This window comes from Myxocyprinus asiaticus, chromosome 19 (assembly GCF_019703515.2).
Source record: "Myxocyprinus asiaticus isolate MX2 ecotype Aquarium Trade chromosome 19, UBuf_Myxa_2, whole genome shotgun sequence".
NCBI lineage: Eukaryota > Metazoa > Chordata > Actinopteri > Cypriniformes > Catostomidae > Myxocyprinus > Myxocyprinus asiaticus.
The window spans coordinates 29380508-29400520 of NC_059362.1; the positions used below are offsets into that span (position 1 = coordinate 29380508).

The 20013-nt window shown below is 42.6% G+C and overlaps 1 protein-coding gene across 1 annotated transcript in view; it reads right to left on the minus strand.

The window, feature by feature from the left end:
- ryr3 (ryanodine receptor 3) overlaps nucleotides 1-20013 on the minus strand; it is a 134627-nt gene that overhangs the window by 108349 nt on the left and 6265 nt on the right. The window lies entirely within an intron of this gene.

The window sequence follows — 20013 nt, forward strand, 5'->3', positions numbered from 1 at the left end:
GATTGGACAAGCTGCGTTCAAACTGACCATATGGTGTATAAAATGTATGTTACTCCATATTAACTTCTTATTTATAGAACTGTGGTATAAATGCAATATCACACTCATGATCATAGTGTTGTACTGAATAGCTGAATATTTTATTATTTTGTAACTAATTAAGTTCATAATTCAGTAGGGAGAAAAACTATTATAAAGATATTCTGAACTCCTCATGTCCCTGAAGATTAAGTGTCACTGGTTTATGTCAAGGCCCTGACTTCTGGGAAATCAGAGTTAATTAGTTGATTTTATGGATGAAACAACTGCCAAATTATTTCTCAAGATTGTCATTGGGGGAAAAGAAGAGCAGTGGAGATACTGATGTCATCAGAATCCAAAATGAATCTCTGTAGATACTCTGGCATCTCTCTCTCTCTCTCAGGAGGAATATATTGATTTCGGTCTCACTCGGTCCTTTTCTTGTCTGCCAGCTCACATACCACATTAATCCGAGCTGATGGTTGCCATGGCTCTGATGAACATCATCAGAGCAGTAACAATTCTTTAACACAGTCACGGTGTAGAAGTTCATACTTTAAATTGCAAGTTCAGGATGCGTGAATGAGATGAGAGAGAGCAGGATCATCCAACATTCTGAATGCATGTTTAAAGCATAATAACCTGTGTTTATTCAACCGGATCTCATGAAAATTTGTACATAATTTATGAGCTATTTCGTATGGTCTCGCACGATGTTGTTTGCATAAACTCGTACGACTTCATCACGTGCAAATTCCCAGATGTCTAATGCGGAAGAGCGAGTTCCGCTTACGAGGCATTAAGGACATACTTATTAATATTATGCCCTTACCCAAAGCCCTTATCTAAACTTAACCAATCAGTAGAGTGTGTAAACGTGATAGGAAGCTGTTGTGTGTGACAGAAGCAAGTAATTGTCATGTATTAGATGGAAATGATGTCCAGCCACGTTAATGGCTGTAGTGAAAGTCGTAGGAATTCAAACTACTGCAGTCGCACAATATCATACGAATTAGCCAAATTTAGAAAAGTCATACAAATCCTGACGATTTTGCCGTGAGAGTGTGTTGGTATATTTGGGCTTGAGTTATGCTCATTAAAATGGGTTGTCTTTCTCTGCTATAAAGGCTATTCTAAAATTGGGGAACGTTATGACAACAGGAATGTTACTCTGACAGTAAGGGAGTGTAGCACTTAGTATTAAATCTAGATGCACAAACAACATCTGATGCAAACAAATAAGCTTTTTTCTTAAAAAATAATCAATACTTCAATAAACAGTGACAAGCAAGGAAAGCTTTCCAAATTATCTGATATTATAATTGAACTTCAGTTTCCACAGTGGATCTTTCCACAGTGGATTATATTAAAGTTGGTTTAAGTCCAATCACACAGTCCAATTGATAACTCAGTGCAGATATTTGTGTTGTTGTTGTTGTTGTTGTAGTTGTTGTTGTTTATCTAACCTAATAGTTTTATCTCACCTAATGAGATAAACAGCACTGGTTGAGCCAATGTTGCTATGTCAGGTTGGTCAGGATGCTCAAACAAACAGATGTTTTATTAGCACCACAGTGTTTATCCTTTTCTGGGAAATCATCCTACAAATGACTTACTTATTGTTGTCTTTGCATATTTAGTTGGGATAGGAGAAAATATTGTAACAGAACAAATGAAACAATTCACCTCTAATCAAATCCGCCTGTTCCCTTACGACTCAGTACACTTGACATTGTGTTCTGCCAACGCATATGGGGAGTGTCCTTCTACACGACCTAGTTGAAACCTATGTACAATAACGGCAATATTGTTATATTGGCTATGGTGTTTGAGCCCCGCCCTTTTAAGCGCGAAGCTGTCTGCTATAAAAGCAGGTGCACAAACACCATTCCTCAGAATTGTCTTCCTTCAAGACAGCGATTCATCTCTCGTCTAGAAGCCCTCTACTACTTCACCGTCGACATACACGAGTCAGCGGGCGGGATCTTCACGCCAACAAGAAGTCTCTCCGCTCCCCTGCAGTGTTCCGGCGAACATTTACTCCGCCTTGATGCTTCGCTGGTGAACGGGCCACTTCAGCTTCCTGAGTCCCCACAGCGCTTCAGCAGGAGTTTTGTATCCTTATAAGCTATTGTGTTATTGTGTATATGTATGTGTGTATGTGTGTGTGTGTGTGTGTGTGTGTGTGTGTGTGTGTGTGTATAAACTACCAGTCAAAAGTTTTGAAACACTTGACCGAAATGTTTCTCTTGATCTTAAAAATCTTTTGATCTGAAGGTGTATGCTTAAATGACAAAAATATAATTGTGCCACCATATTAATTTATTTCATTATAAATCTAAGATTTAATAAAATAAAAAAAACATTTTTTAAATTGATGACTTGGACCAAATAATAAAGAAAAGGAGCCAATAAATGCCCAGCATATAGATGGGAACTCCTTCAATACTGTTTAAAAAGTATCCCAGGGTGATACCTCAAGAAGGTTGAGAAAATGTCAAGAGTACATTTCTGAAAATTCTAGGCAAAGGGTGAGTACTTTGAAGATGCTAAAATATAACACAGATTTGATTTATTTTGGATTTTGTTTAGTCACAACATAATTCCCATAGGTCCATTTATGTTATTCCATAGTTTTAATGACTTTACTATTATTCTAAAATGTGAAAAAAATTATAATAAAGAATGAGTAAGTGTTTCAAAACTTTTGACCGGTAGTGTATACAGTTGTGCTCAAAAGTTTGCATACCCTTGGAGAATTGGTAATATATGTACCATTTTTAAGGAAAACATGAGTGAGCAGGCAAAACACATTTCTTTTATTTCTTATGGGATTCATATTCAACTGTAGGTTATAACAGAATGGCACAATCATAAAACAAAACATGGCAACAATGAAAAAAATGAAATGACCCCTGTTCAAAAGTCTGCATACCCTTAGTTCTTAATACTGTGTATTGCCCCCTTTAGCATCAATGACATTGTGCAGTCTTTTATAATAGTTGTCTATGAGGCCCCAAATTCTTGCAGGAGGTATAGCTGCCCATTCGTCTTGGCAAAATGCCTCCAGGTCATGCAAAGTGTTTGGTCGTCTTGCATGAACTACACGTTTGAGATCTCCCCAGAGTGGCTCGATGATATTAAGGTCAGGAGACTGTGATGGTAACTCCAACAACTGGAGGGTCAACTTGGCCTTGTGCTTAGGGTCATTGTCGTGCTGGAAAGTCCAAGAGCGTCCCATGCTCAGCTTTCGTGCAGAAGAATGCAAATTGTCTGCCAGTATTTTCTGATAACATGCTGAAATCATCTTGCCATCAATTTTCACAAGATTCTCCGTGCCTTTAGAGCTCACACACCCCCAAAACATCAGTGAGCCACCACCATGCTTCACAGTGGGGCTGGTATTCTTTTCACTATAGGCCTTGTTGACCCCTCTCCAAACATAGCGTTTATGGTTGTGACCATAAAGCTCTATTTTGGTCTCGTCACTCCAAATTAAGTGTGCCAGAAGCTGTGTCAAGGTGTTGTCGGGCATATTGTAACCGGGTTTTTTTGTGGAATTGGCGCAGTAAAGGCTTCTTTCTGGCAACTCGACCATGCAGCGCATTTTTGTTCAAGTATCGTCGTATTGTGCTCCTTGAAATAACCACACCGTCTTTTTCCAGAGCAGCCTCTATTTCTCCTGAGGTTACCTGTGGGTTTTTCTTTGTATCCCGAACAATTCTTCTGGCAGTTGTGGCTGAAATCTTTCTTGGTCTACCTGACCTTGGCTTGTTATCAAGAGATCCCCAAATTTTCCACTTCTTAATAAATGATTGAACAGTACTGACTGGCATTTTCAAGGCTTTGGATATCTTTTTATATCCTTTTCTATCTTTATAAAGTTCCATTACCTTGTTACACAGGTCTTTTGACAGTTCTTTTCTGCTCCCCATGGCTCAGTATCTAGCCTGCTCAGTGCATACACGTGAGAGCTAACAAACTCATTGACTATTTATACACAGACACTAATTGCAATTTAAAAAGCCACAGGTGTGGGAAATTAATATTTAATTACCATTTACACCTGTGTGTATCACCTTGTGTGTCTGTAACAAGGTCAAACATTCAAGGGTATGTAAACGTTTGATCAGGGCCATTTGGGTGATTTCTGTTATCATTATGATTTAAAAAGGAGCCAAACAACTATGTGATGATAAAATGCTTCATATGATCACTATCCTTAAATAAAAGACAGTTTTTTTGCATGATCAGTCATATTTTCAAAATCAATGCCAAAATTTCACAATTTCTGCCAGGGTATGCAAACTTTTGAGTACAACTGTATAACTAAAAGAGCCGTTTATGTGTTCGTATCTTTTTAAAGATGTCGTTTCGTGTTTTCTTATGCGAGGGACACATCCCGCCATCAGATCTGCATGAGACATAGAGACACTGCCCTCACTGTGAGGGCATGAGTCTCAAGATGCTTCGCTCATGAATCGCCCTTGTTCTGAGGGACTGTTCAGCCTCATGCACCCTCACATCCGCCTCTTCTGTGACACTCGAGGGATCACACGAGGAAGCATGACAGGGCAGCGAGGTCGAGCAGGATGAATTTGAGGTGGACCTCGTGCCGGCCCCTGCCCCGCGAGCCCCTTAATCTCCATGTACTGCATCTATGCTGATACAGTATGTGCGTGACGAGCTTCGGCCCTCTGCAGGAGCACGCCGCCTCGTCACGTTCGGTGGTTCTGACGCTGGGGCTGATGATGTTATGTCTCTCGCTGCATCTGGGGAGTGGTCAGTGGATGACGCTGCCGCCCCTTACCCCAGCGAGGGCGAGGAGCGTGCACGTGCCACTGAAAAGGAGATGCTTCGCATCCTTTCAAGGGCGGTCGAAGAGCTTGATCTCGAGTAATCTCCGGAAAAACCTGAAAAATCTCACCTTGATGAATGGTTCGTGAAGTCTGGATGTCGTCAAGCGACCACATTCTGCAGATCTGCCCCGCTCTTCCCGGAAGTTCTTAAGGAACTGACAAAATCCTGGCACACGCCCTATTCAGCTCGCTCGCACAGCAAATCCACTCTTCTCAATAAAGTGCACTACAGGGAAGACAAAATGTATGCCTAACTACCCCCCCCCCCAAAAGAGGCAGTGGCAGCACATCTCTGCCCAGCGAGTAGCTCGTTCATCTTTCTAAGCTGTGTCTAAACACTGGCTGAAAGAGCATACTCAGTGGCAGGCCAAACTGGTTCAGCACTCCACGCGATGACGGTGCTCCAAGTTTTCCAAGCTAAGCTCCTCAAACAAATGGACGAGCAAGGCTATGATCCAGCGATGTTCAAAGAGCTCCATACCATTACAGACTAAACGCTGCAAGCCACGAAAGTCACTGCACAGGCCATTGGCAAGTCAATGAGCAACCTGGTGTTCCCTATCTGTCACTCACTTGACATTGTGTCAATGTAGTGATATTAGGGGTCACTCTTGGGAGCCCGAGACATCTCTGGTCTTTGATAAAAGGCCAATGAAAATTGGCGAATGGTATTTGTATACCACTCCCCCGGACATACAGGTATAAAAGGAGCTGGTATGCAACCACTCATTCAGATTTTCTCTTCGGAGCCGAAAGGTCGATGTTTACTGAGCTGACTGTTCATTCACCTCTGCTGGATTTGACGGCGCATTTCAGCGGCTTCTGCCTCCTCTGCACTGGTGCACTGAGAGAATGCCCCTGGGAGTATATTTAAGATATATATATAATTATATATAAGAGAGTATATTTCTCTAAAAGAGCGGCACCCACAGAACGTCTTTTTAAAGAAGCATCTTTTTAAAGATGCCTTTCCGTTTGTGTGTTATTCCTGGTTGCGGTCGTTACCTCTCAACTTTGGATGGTCATGATCGCTGTCTTTCGTGTCTGGGCGTGACTCACGTGGAGACAGCGTTCGTGGATGGATCATGTACTCACTGCGAGAATATGACCATGGCAACGTTGCGGCTTTTCTTACGAAAGCAAGCCACCGCAGCGGCTCCCCACCTCGATCCTTCTACCTACGGGTATGAGGCCAGCGCGGCTAGCACTGGGGGCGATTTGAGGACCCTAGTGGGACCACCTCCGCCGGGTATCCCCCCACGGACCTCCCATTCCCCATTACGCTCGTCTGCGACGATCGGGCTTCCGGATGAGTCCGCCGGCTCGCCTCATGGCGAATTCGACCTCTTGTTCGGAGCCCGCGAAGCTGATGAGCTCTTGAGCGCAGCATCGGAGAGCGGGCTCGTCCAGTTGGACGCAGAAGCCTCAGCTGGGCGCCCCCCCTCGGGGACGGTTGCCCAGTCACAGGCTGATGCAGAAATGACGGACATGCTTTCCCTGTTGGCCAAAGCCTACAGTGCCGCTGGACAAGCCGCCTCCGCCCTGCATGCCATGGCTCTCCTGCAGGTCCACCAAGCCAATGTGCTAAAAGAACTGCACGAGGGTAGTTCCGCCCCAGATTTAATGCAGGAGCTGCACTTGGCGACCGACCTCGCTCTCTGGGCGACGAAGGTCACGGTGCAGTCTCTCGGGCGGGCGATGTCAACCTTAGTGGTCCAGGAGCGCCACCTTTGGCTCAACCTGGTCGAGATGGATGAGGCCGACAAGTCACGGTTCCTTGCTGCCCCTATCTCCCAGGTTGGCCTATTCGGCGACACCGTTGAGGACTTTGCCCAGCAGTTCTCGACGGTGAAGCAGCAGACGGAGGCTATCCGGCACTTACTGCCCCGGCGCAACTCAAGATCCCGCACCCTGCCTGCTCGTCGCCAAGGGCGTCCCCCTGCGGTGACTGCACCAGCTCCACCGCAGCCTACCCCTTCGGCCCGGCCCCAGCGTGGAGCCCACCGCAGGAAGCAGACGCCACCCGTCTCACGGCCGGCTGCCAAGAACCCATGGAAGGCTTCGAAGCGCCTCTGAGACGGAGGTTCCGGCCATTGATCCAGGGCAAGCACATGTTAGTTCGGACAGACAACACGGCAATGGTAGCATATGTCAACCGTCAAGGCGGTCTGCGCTCCCGTTGTATGTCACAACTCGCCCGCCGTCTCCTCCTCTGGAGACAGCAGCACCTCAAGTCGCTGTGAGCCACTCACATCCCGGGTGACCTCAACACTGCAGCGGACGCACTGTCACGGCAGGTTACCCTCAGGTGTGAGTGGAGACTCCACCCTCAGGTGGTCCAGCTGATCTGGAGTCGATTCGGAAAGGCACAGGTAGACCTGTTTGCCTCCCAAGAATCCTCCCACTGCCTGCTCTGGTACGCCCTGACTGAGGCACCTCTCGGTATAGATGTGCTGGTACACAGGTGGCCCCCTGGACTGCGCAAATATGCATTTCCCCCAGTAAGCCTACTTGCACAGACCTTGTGCAAGGTCAGGGAGGACGAGGAGCAGGTCCTCCTGGTAGCACCCTACTGGCCCACCCAGACATGGTTCTCGGACCTCACGCTCCTCGTGACAGTCCCCCCCGGCGAATTCCCCTGAGGAAGGACCTTCTTTCTCAGGGATGGTGCACCATCTGGCACCCACGACCAGACCTCTGGAATCTCCATGTCTGGCCCCTGGATGGGACACGGAAGACCTAAGCGGTCTACCACCCGCGGTGGTAGACACGATCACTCAGGCTAGGGCCCCCTCTATGAGGCGCCTGTATGCCTTTAAGTGGTGTCTGTTCGCTAAGTGGTGTTCTTCCCGACGGGAAGACCCCCAGAGATGCGCAGTTGGATCGGTGCTTTCCTTCCTGCAGGAGAGGTTGGAAGGGCGGCTGTCCCCTTCCACCTTGAAGGTGTATGTAGCTGCTATAGCGGCACACCACGACACAGTGGACGGTAAGTCCTTAGGGAAGCACGACTTGATCATCAGGTTCCTGAGAGGCGCCAGGAGGCTGAATCCCTTCAGACCGTGCCTCGTTCCCTCATGGGACCTCCCTGTAGTTCTTCAGGGTCTACAGAGAGCCCCCTTTGAGCCTTTCAGCTGAGCTTAAGGCACTCTCTTTGAAGACTGCCCTCCTGATTGCGCTCCCTTCCATCAAGAGGGTAGGAGACCTCCAAGCGTTCTCTGTCAGCGAAACGTGCCTGGAGTTTAGTCCGGGCTACTCTCACGTGATCCTGAGACACTGACCGGGCTATGTGCCAAGGTTCCTACGACCCCTTTTAGGGACCAGGTGGTGAACCTGCAAGCGCTGCCCCAGGAGGAGGCAGACCCAGCCCTGACGTTGCTGTGTCTGGTGCACGCTTTACGCATCTATTTGGATCGCACGCAGAGCTTTAAAGTCTCTGAGCAGCTCTTTATCTGCTTTGGTGGACAGAGGAAAGGAAGCGCTGTCTCCAAGCAGAGGATCGCCCACTGGCTCATTGACACCATAACTATGGCATATCACGCCCAGGACGTGCCGCCCCCTGGTAGGGCTACGAGCCCATTCTACCAGGGGTGTAGCGGCCCCCTGGGCCTTGACCAGGGGCGCCTCTCTAACAGTCATTTGCAGAGCAGCGGGATAGGCAACACCCAACACCTTTGCGAGGTTCTACAACCTCCGGGTGGAATCGGTTTCATCCCGTGTAGTGGCACTCACAAGCAGGTAAGTCCGGGACAGCCGGCCGGGTGTATCACTTGCGCATAGCGCCTTTCACCTCCCCTGAGCTGAAGACTTGCGCCGTTAACTCCCAGTAGTGTTCACAAACTGTGTTCCCTGGTTGATTTCCTCTGAGCCCTGTGGCAGACGAGTTTTCGGAGAGACTTGCTGCTGGCCCAGTACACGTGCTAACTAAAGCCCTGTACTGGGGTAGGTGCTCCGCATGTGGTGGTTCCCCGTAGGTAACCCCATGCGATGTATATCTTCCGCTAATATATTATATATATATATATATATATATATATATATATATATATATATATATATATATATATTTTTTTTTTTTTTTTTTTTTTTCACATTTTAGAATAATAGTAAATTCATCACAACTATGGAATAATAAAAATGGAAATATGGGAATTATGTTGTGACTAAAAAAGTCAGAAATAGATCAAAACTATGTTATATTTCAGCATCTTTGGCCACACTTTGCCTAGATTGTGCAGAAATGTACTCTTGGCATTTTCTCAACCAACTTCTTGAGGTATCACCCTGGGATGCTTTTTAAACAGTATTGAAGGAGTTCCCATCTATATGCTGGGCACTTAGTGGCTGCTTTTCTTAATTATTCGGTCCCAGTCATCCATTTCAAAAAAGTTTTTTTTAAATTAAATTTTAGTTTTGTAATTAAATAAATTAATATGTTGGCACAATTATATTTTTGTCTACAAAACTAATTTCAAACATTTAAGCATATGCCTTCAGATCAAAAGGTTTTTAAGATCATGAGAATCATTTCAGGCAAGTGACCCCAAATCTTTGAACAGTAGTGTATATCCCCTCCTGGCTGACCATGAGGGTCATTCACTTGCGGCATACTCATGTCGGTTGATGTCCCACTAGACTGCGGCATCATGTTTCTTCTCTGGGAAGGTTACGTCGTGTAGTGTGGCGTGATGGGATTCTGTTCCCCATATGCGTTAGCAGATGCAATGTCAAGTGTATTGAGTCGTAAGGGAACGTCTCGGGTCATAAGGGAATGTCTCGGTTACATATGTAACCTTGGTTCCCTGAGACGAAGGGAACAAGACATTGAGAATGCTGGCCACATTACAAGACTCAGAATTCTTTGAGGTGTGAGCAATTTTCTCTTTGTTCCTCAGTCAGAAAATTCTGAGGAATGGTGTTTGCATGCCTGCTTTTATAGCGAACAGCTTCGAACATGGCTCAAACACCACAGCCAATATTAGAACATTGGCATTATTATGGAGAGGTTTCAACTAGGTCATGTAGAAGGACACTCCCCATATGCGTTAGCAGAATTCAATGTCTCGTTCCCTTCATCTCAGGGACCCGAGGTTACGTACGTAACCGAGATGTTTTGCTAAGCAGTTACTCGCATATTTTGAGACAGTCCAATGGATGTTGGCTTGTTTTTCATTATTACACAGCATCTGTATATGTGAGACAGATTAACAGATGTACCTACAGTGTATACTATGTTCCCTTGTATAATATAGCATTATCCACTAGTTCACCCAAAACTGAAAATTCAGCCCCCAAAACAAAAATGGCGATACGACAATAACATCAAAACTCATTGCTTTTTACACAACTCGAAACCAAACGTCATGACACAAGAACCAATTAGGTTTAATGTTACTGATGTATTGCATTATTTGATTAGGGCACTGTATACAGAGGTTGATCAATTATTTAATTTGAGAATGAATAGCAACTTAAATTTCAGTCTGTTCATCATACAAAGTCTGAAGACTTGGAAAAAAGTGCACAAGTCATGTAGACTACATTTACTGTGGTTTTACAATGTTTTTTTTCTTTTGTCCTTTAAGGAGCCTGACAGCCAGGAGGGACTATTCACTTAAAATTGTCGAAAAGATTTTGTACATTTCTCCTTTTTGTGTTCCAAGGAAAAAAGAAAATCATACAGGCTTAGAACGACATGAGGGTGAGTAAATAATGAAATAATTTTCATTTTTGGGTGAGCTATTCCTTTAATGCAGCACACTACTCCATAGCTAAAAGAGGAGATCTTCCCTTTCTCCCCTTGTTAAGTCCCACCTAGATCCCTTGCCAAGGAATCTGGTGAATCTGCAGCAAAGTGATCCAGGGGAGCGCAGCACAGCCATCTGCAAAACAGCTAAGGGGCAGAATCACAGTCTATCTATAGGGGTGTTGCGTGTTTAGGGACACTTGGGGGGTGGGGCGGGTCCGCTCCAAATCTCAAGGGCAAGAACCAGGCCCCAACTTTCAGTCGTCTGTCCACATACCATACCCATGTGTGCCCAGAACTTCTGCCCAACCCAACCAGCACCTTGCAGACAGACCAAACCAACCCGCTCCCTGTTTTAGTCATCATGCCTGTGGGTTTAAACACAGGTGCAACAGAGGAAAAAAGGGCTTCTCCACTCTCTCCTTCTCCAAGCTTAGTGTCTGTCTTTAAGGACATGAACAGGTGTGGGTGTGTGGCCTGAAGTCTTCACAGGGTGTAACCCGAGAGGTCCTGAAATGCTCTGGTGCCAAATAAATGCTCACAACTCACCCGGCCCTGCCAGATATGAACTTAAGAAAAGGTGAATATACTAATTTGCCCCTCCCACAATGCTATTTTGAAATGTATGTGCATGCTCAGTAAGCCACTGTCTCAAACACTGTAGAATCACCCAATCTTCTGAAAATTTGTATTTGTTTTTCTCCAAACAAACATCATACTATACATAGTCTGCTCAAAATGCCTTCCATGTATGTTTCAGAAAATTTAAATTGCCAATATTAGAAGGCCTGTCTCAATAATTACATACAGTAATCACCTGATCACAAAATGTGATTATTTGACCAATCATAGTTATTTGAGACAACTGCGATCATTGTGTACTCTATCAAGCCAAATATAGAAATATGAAATAAGTTTTCGTATGTCTTTCTTTCTAGTGCTCTTTAAATATTCAGTACAGGTTTATTTTCAGATTTGTGTAAACAATAAACAATAATATAAAGAAATATAATATATACTAAAATAGCTATAGTAATTAAAACAATAATCAATATCATAATATAATATTCAGGGTTCGACAAAAACAACTTATAATACATTAAATATTATTATTTGAATAACATTTCAAATATTATATTATTATTTGTGTACAAAGCCTTACAGACAAAATCACAAGTTTTATTTAAGCGGTTGATATATGTTATATTTTGTTTATGTGTATTAAACTTACACTGTAACTGACATGAATAAAACAAACAATGAAATTATTAATTGCACTTATTTCAGTCCACTAATTTCATCCAGCCCTGGCCATTAGTGCTTTTTTGGTTTAAACTTTTGAGTGCATTAATGCTGGTGTAATCATGTAAACTTATACTGTTGAACATTCAAGACATTTGTGGAGTTCATTACCACAAAAAAGAACACTTTTGAGAAAAATTGAGTATTTCATTATGCTCTGATCTAAGTAAGGATTTAATGAGATGGTTCAGGGTCCCTCATCTCAGCTGAACTCTCATTCACATTCCCTAAATAACTCAAATTCATTGCCAGCCACTGCACTTTACCAAGCAGGTGGCTCACGCCCCTGTATCTGACAGCTTAATGAGATGGTTGAATGCAGTGTGTGCTCATATCTCTATCACCTCTTTATCTGCATTCGGCTAAGTTGCAGGGTCCTTAATGCATAATGCTCCTTGAGAGTAATAAGTTATCCTTGAACTGAGAGACAAGCACGAGAAAGTTAAAGTTATGTGCTCAAGTCATTCCTTCGCCTTGCCCCTACCACATGCCATTCAAAAGTTCATAATTTTACTGTATCTCCACACTCTAAATAGATTTATTTGCAGAGACATTTATATTACATTAATAACATAGATTGTTGATTTAAAATAGATTGGGGGGAATTCACTAAGAATGATAGCATGGTTTATTTGCAAAAACTGTCTGCATTGTTTTAGCACTTAGTTCACTGAATAAATTATGCAAATCAGGTAACAGTGCAAACGCACTCAAAAATGCGAGGTGCATTTTCTGATCTTTTGGGCCGGCTCTGAGTACTCAGTTATAAAGGTTGCAGCAGACTACAGCAATTCAGCACACTTTACTGAGACTGTACAACATCACTCCACCACTGCATTCCAGACACCTGAACTGGCCTTTTAAAATGGCAAAAGTGCACTCAAGGATTTATTAAAAAAAAAGAGGACTGTTTAGAGGACACGGAAAAGAATGACAATGACTTAAAGGAATAGTTCAGCCAAAATTTTTAATTATCTCATCAAATACTCACACTCATGTCGTCTCAAACTTGTATGACTATCTTTTTTCCATGTAACACAAACAAGGATTTTTTAAAGGATGTACGATGTGTTTTTTGGGTTTAACCTCCTGAGAACAGAGCGTGACTGCTGTGTGCATTTTTCATTTCCCTTTTTGATTTGTAACTAGTAGCACCTAATAAACACGCAAAAAATAAATAATTCTAGAGCAAATAGTTTTCCTAAAAATGCACAATGGGACTAAGTTGTGAAATTTTAAATAATATCAAGCTGGGGGACTGTGTAGCTCAGCGAGTAAAGACACTGACTACCACACCTGGAGTTGTGAGTTCAAATCCAGGGCACGCTGAGTGACTCCAGCCAGGTCACCTAAGCAACCAAATTGGCCCAGTTGCTAGGGAGGGTAGAGTCACATGGGGTAACCTCCTCGTGGTCACTATAATGTGGTTTGCTCTCAGTGGGGTGCGTGGTGAGTTGTGTGTGGATGCCGCGGAGAATAGCGTGAAGCCTCCACATGTACAATGTCTCCGTGGTGACACGCTCAACAAGTCATGTGATAAGATGCACGGATTGACATCTGAGACACTGAGGCAACTGAGATTCATCCTCCGCCACCCGGATTGAGGCGAGTCACTACGCCACCACGAGGATTTACAGCGTATTGGGAACTGGGCATTCCAAATTGGGCAGAAAAAGGGAGTTTACAACAGTAAATGACACTCTTCTTTGATATAGACCATCTCTGCTGGTGATAAGCCTCTTAAAAAGCCAGCATCTTTCACACAAGATGATCCCACAGAAAAGGTATTACACAGCAAGACAGAGTCTAGAGAAAATGTATTAAAAATGCAAAAGCTATTTCACCAGTGCTGTCAAGCACCCTTAAAGAGACATTTCACTCTCGACTCCATGAGGGACACAACAAAGGCCATACTGTGATGTCTTGAAAGGAGTCTGAGAGCACTGCTAAAAATTCGATCGAGTTGGGGTGACAAACTTAAGGGTGTGTGTGTGTGTGTGAGAGAGAGAGAGAGAGAGAGAGAGAGAGAGAGAGAGGTTCACAGACAGTTAGTACTATGCCTTCCACTACAGCAAAAAATACAAATTGTATTACTCTGCTGTCTAGGCTTACTTTGCATGCATACTGCTTGAAAAATAGCCTAACACAATCAAAAATGGCTTGCAAGCATGCCTGAGTGACCTCCATCTACACAAACAAATGAATTCAGACATGCTCCCGGTAGAGAGATATCTGTGGATGTGGATTAAAATACTGCTGCATCAGATTCAGTTTGAACAGGGTAGAACTTGTAGGGCTGCAGGAGCAATTTTCAGGTTCAAATCTTGTTTTCAATATTTCCTCTGACCTAAGCTGTTGTGCCTTTGAGTAAGCATGTGACTCCAGGACCGCCTTGGTGCTATGAGGCCTGTGTGTCGGACAAGCAAAGCTATGACAGATATGTTGCGACTTCACTGAGACAAGAATTCCTTGGTGCCTGCATAATCTTGGTATAGCTAATTGCTTGAAGATAACGAGCTTAAGGAAGTCAACCTATATATATATATATATATATATGCTGGGCTGTTTAAACAGTACAATGGCAGTTGATAGTTGCTCACTTTAAAGCATAAAAAAAATTAGCCAAATGTATCATAAAAGTAGTCCCTGCAGCTCATGCATCATGTTCCAAGTCTTCTAAAGGCATGCGATAAGTTTGGTCAGAAAACAACCTGAAATATAAGTAATTTTGTCAGTGCAAATTTTGACGTCAAGATTCAAAACTACTTTTATGATACTTTTGGGTCCTTTTTTAAAGGAATATCACGGGTTATGGCATAATGTTGATTACCACAAAAATGTATTTGACTTGTCTCTCCTTTTCTTTTAAAAAAGAACAATCAAGGTAACAGTGAGGAACTTACTCAGGAAGTTAATGGGGCAAATCCATAAACGTTAAAATAGGCTACTCACTGTTTCATAAGTACAGCCACAAGACGTACACAATATGTATTGTAACATGACTTTAGAGTAACAGAATCACTTACTATACTTTTCTGTGTAAAGTTATATCCAATTTTACAACTTCATCGCCATGACGACATAACGCTGTAAACCCTAAAACGATGGTAAAAAATGACAATTTAAACAATACATGAGTTTTAACAGACAGATTAATTTAAGTGCTTTTATAAAACTATGAGCTTCATATTTCTGGCTTTAAACACTCCCAAAAAAAAAAAAAAAAAAAGTAACTCTGCAATATACATTTTTTACATTAATCAACATTATGCCACAAATGCTGTTAACTGAGCTTAACTTGTATAGAACCCAGAATATTGCTTTAAGCTTTAAAGTGTGTCACTATCAACTGCAGCTGTACTGAATAGAGCTGGGCTATTCAATAAAAATTATCCTTTTGTATCCTGCATAAGACAGAAAGTCATACTGAATGAAACTTATGACTGAAACTTCATTTTTGGATGAACTATTCCTACAATGCTAATGTTTTTTAAATGAAATGTTCAGCAAGCACATTGTTGTGGTGTTTGTTTGTCCACGTACTTTTGGACATGTTGTGTATCAGTCTGCAATGTAATTCTGTCAGACAAATTATACACTAAACATGCTTTACAAATGCTCAGTAAACACATCCACAACACACTTTAAGTCAGAGCAGTTGTGTTGTCCTTCAGCACAGATGGCTTGTATACTTTTGGGACAAACTAATGCCAGAGGGCACAACAAGAGCTGTGACATCAAGTCTGTTTAATTTACCTGAAAGAAGCTCAATTACCTAAGCCTGCCACATGAAGCTCATAGAGGGCAGACAAGTCACTCGTCAGCAGCCTGATTCAGACCACAGTGGGGCACATAGTCAATTCATGTACACTGCAGGTTTCAGCTCAGGCCCAAAGCGCTGTGGTTTACCTTTTACCTGTGCGCCTCTCCTTACTCACAGTCAGAGAGCATTCAACGCTCAGCACTGCCACGGTGAAGGTGGAATAGTGAGAGCAGATAAGCACAAAATACTTTAAAATCTCCCCCATCTACACCACAATTGCTTATCACAGATACACACCCTAAGGGCTGTCAAAAGAGTTTGGTGTGCTGCAAATGTACAGCTATAATAACACCGTGTAACAATTTTTTTTTTTTGTAAGTGTTATTTCCTAATTGCTTATGCCTCAAAAGTATAGAAAATGGCTATTATCCCCCACAAACTTTGCGTTTGTGACCAGGACAGTGATATGAACATTCCAGATAGATTCAGTGCTGAGTAAACTTGGAGTAACTTCTAGAACTTTCCAGTAATATAAATAGTAGTATAAATACAGGGGCCTTAAGCCCACCAGTTCAGTTTAGTTACAGCTGCCTAAGTGGATACATATCTGCATTTTTCTGAGATGGCATCAAGAGGCTGCAAGCATCCGGCAGACGCATTTTGCCATGTCTGCGGCCAATTTATCAAGACAAGAGAGAAAAAGTACTCTGTGGAAGCATCTGCTAAGATATGTGAGGCCTACAAGGCATATTTCAGCATGCCTGTCGGGGATCAAGACAAACCCTGGACCACCTCATTTCACCTGCGAGCACTGCAAAAAAAAACTCTGGAAGATAATATGGACAATTGTTGCTCGGAATTTTATGATATAAAATTTGTTAATTTTTAAAATTGTAAAACTTTGGGGGGCCTGGGTAGCTCAGTGGTAGAAGACGTTGGTTACCACCCCTGGAGTTCGCTAGTTTGAATCCCAGTGTGTGCTGAGTGACTCCAGCCAGGTCTCCTAAGCAACCAAATTGGCCCAGATGCTAGGGAGGGTAGAGTCACATGGGATAACCTCCTCGTGGTACATTCTCGGTGGGGCGCGTGGTGAGTTGGGCGCGGATGCCGCGGTGGATGGTGTGAAGCCTCCACATGCGCTATGTCTCCGTGGCAACGCACTCAACAAGCCACATGATAAGATACGCAGATATAAAAAATATTTCATATATGAAAAATGTTGCAAGAATCTCTTTCACATTAGTCATGGGTGAAATAAATGTATTTTTGTAGGATGGTACAGCGGGGAAAAGAGAGCCATGAAGTTCGCTATCCCAAGAATTTTGCGGGAACCCACTGACCACTCAAGCAACTGCTACTTCTGCATGGTGGACCCTTACAAACGTCGGACTGGCAAGAATGCACCTGCTATCATGTATCTGGACCTTCCTTCATCCATCACCCCGGTACCACACTGCCATGAGCTCCCTGTACCCACTCCTCCGGAGAGAGAGCAGCCGTCTTTAGAAGCGAGCAGCAAGTCAGAGAGCAAGGAAGATGTTGTAGATCCAGATGACAATTTCAGAGGTGGAGCTGAGGAGAGAAACCCGTACTACCCCAACCAAAAAGACCTCAACGACTTGATTAGAGATCTTGGTCTCACCAAGTCCAATGCTGACCTTTTGACGTCTAGACTCAAGCTGTGAAACTTGTTGGATGAAAGTGTTCAAGTTGCAGATCAGAGGAAGCTTCACCAACCTTTTTTCAGCTTCTTCACCCGTCAAGATGGGCTCTGCTTCTGCCATAATGTGACCAGTCTGTTCGAGGCAATCGGACTCGCCTGTAACCAGAATGAGTGGCGTCTCTTCATTGACAGCTCATCCAGGAGCCTCAAAGCCTAGCTGCTCCATAATGGTAACAAGTACCCATCTCTTCCCCTGGCTCACTCGGTGCACCTCAAAGAGGATTACAACAGCATCAAGACCTTGCTGGATGCCTTGAAGTATGATGAGTACATTTGGGGGCTGATTTGTGAAAGTGATTTACAGTATAAATGTAAATCTCGAAAAACTACTCACTTCTAAATCTTTTGTAGTCATTTTTTAATTACTTTAGTATACATGTTAATTTGGATTCATATGTTGTTTTTTTCTGACTTTATGTGAACGGAAAGACACAAATTCACCCGTTTTCTCATTGGAAATAGGTACATTTTCTATATTTTTGAGGCATAAGCAATTAGGAAATAACACTTACTACCCAGGAACAAAAATTGTGTTACATAGTGTAATTAAATGTAGCAGAAGCATTTCCTAAAACAAACCTTTTTTAGACATGAGAATTGGAAGATCACCTGTGCTACTATGAGGTCAAAGACAAATATTATGATTTTCATCTAGAACCACCAGAGAAATAAAAAGTCCCCTTCAAGAAATATAATTGGTCAAAAATCTCTCAATCTGATGCACAATCCCAAAAGTGAGGAAATACTTTTCAATCAGATTTTCAAACAGAAATACAGACATCAAATGAAAAGCTTTTTCTTTTATATTGGTCTATTATTTAGGATGTGTTCACACTTGGCAGGTTTGGTTTGATTAAAAAGAACTCTTGTGCGATTGCTCTGTTAGTGTGGTTCATTTGAACAAGTGTGAACGCTGCCATCTGAACATTTGTGCGCACCAAACATGCGGACCGTGACCCTCTGAATAGTGGGTCTCAGTCCACTTCCAAACGAACTCTGGTGTGGTTTGATTGATATATGAACGCAGCATGGACCAAAGATGTCTAAACGGACCAATAACAGGAAGTAATTTGCCTACTGACCTCAAGCATACTTGGTTCTTCTCATCATAGTTGCTATGTTGCCCATTACAGTTCGGTACAGGCGTCGGAAACGCCGCCAGTCGTCCTTGCAGCATATCTTCATTTGTGTGTGCAACAGAGGAATTTCTGGCACTGTTTTGACTCCTTTACACATTTTATTAGATAAAAATACCACCATATATACAGTATGGTGTGGTGGTGGCATAGTGGGCTAAAGCACAGAAGGTTGCTGGTTCAATCCTCACAGCCACCACCATTGTGTCCTTGAGCAAAGCACTTAACTCCAGGTTGCTCCGGGGGGATTGTCCCTGTAATAAGTGCACTGTAAGTCACTTTGGATAAAAGCATCTGCTAAATGCATAAATGTAATGTACATACATAAATCCAACAAGTGCATTTAGCCCAGCAGCCAGCATTGTTTTGGATGTTCGGCAAGTTCCGTTGCAAAATATATGTCATAAAAGCTGTCCAATCAGGTTGTGACCTTATCTTTATGCCTTTTGTTTTGTAGCTTTAGGTTCGGTGTTAAAAATGCTAGTGTGAATGCTAAGCGAACCAGGACTAAATGTATAATTTTCTTTTTTGGTCCGGACCAAGTGAACCAAGAGAACCGAACTACAAGTGTGAACACACCCTTAATCATATGTGCATGAGAGACATCCAGACAACTGAAAGTAAAACATTATAATTGTTACAAGCAACAGACCGATATCGGCAAGGCAGATAAAATCAGCTGATATTGGGCTGTTCAGATTATCCGCACTGGGCAATAACTTTGCCAGCTTGGCCAATAAAGAAAAGAATCATTAGCTCTCCCTTGCACTAGTTCCAAAATGTACCAGCGTCATTGACAATTAAGATTGTCTGTGGAGATACAAAATTAGAAATCTTTAAAAAATCTAGTTTGAAACACGTGTCAAGTTTGTAGAAATGAAAGTCTCTGTTTGGGTTACACCACATGGCAATTGTTACTTTAAGTCCCAGAAAAAATATAAAAATGACATTAAACTCAGTATTTGAAAACACGTTCATCATAGAAGAGGTGTATTCAAGTAATTGTTTTGTGTGAATTGCATTTTCTAATGTATTTTTGAATAATTTAATAGATCTGGACCAAAGAAATCAGCGTCATGTTGACCCACTAACAGCTTTGTCAAAGAATAATACATAAAATATTAAAACATTGATATTATATGAAATATTGATAAATGTGGTCTAAAAATGGCTTGTTAAATCTCAGCATATAATATGTGTATCGACATTATATCGGTTACCAGCCAATGAAAAATCCATTTTGGTTGACCACACCACTGTCAACTCTTTGAATTTATCAAAAAAAATGTACATGCAAACTAAAGACTTTGACTTTTATTATTTGAAATCCATGCTAATTTCAGTTACTTTCATTTGCATCTGTCAATTTGTTAAAGTTGAAGTGTGTAATTTCTGAGCCACAAACATGACCAAATGAAATTGACTGTTTTCAAACAGGTTTCCCAAACACTCCCCCGTCTATCATT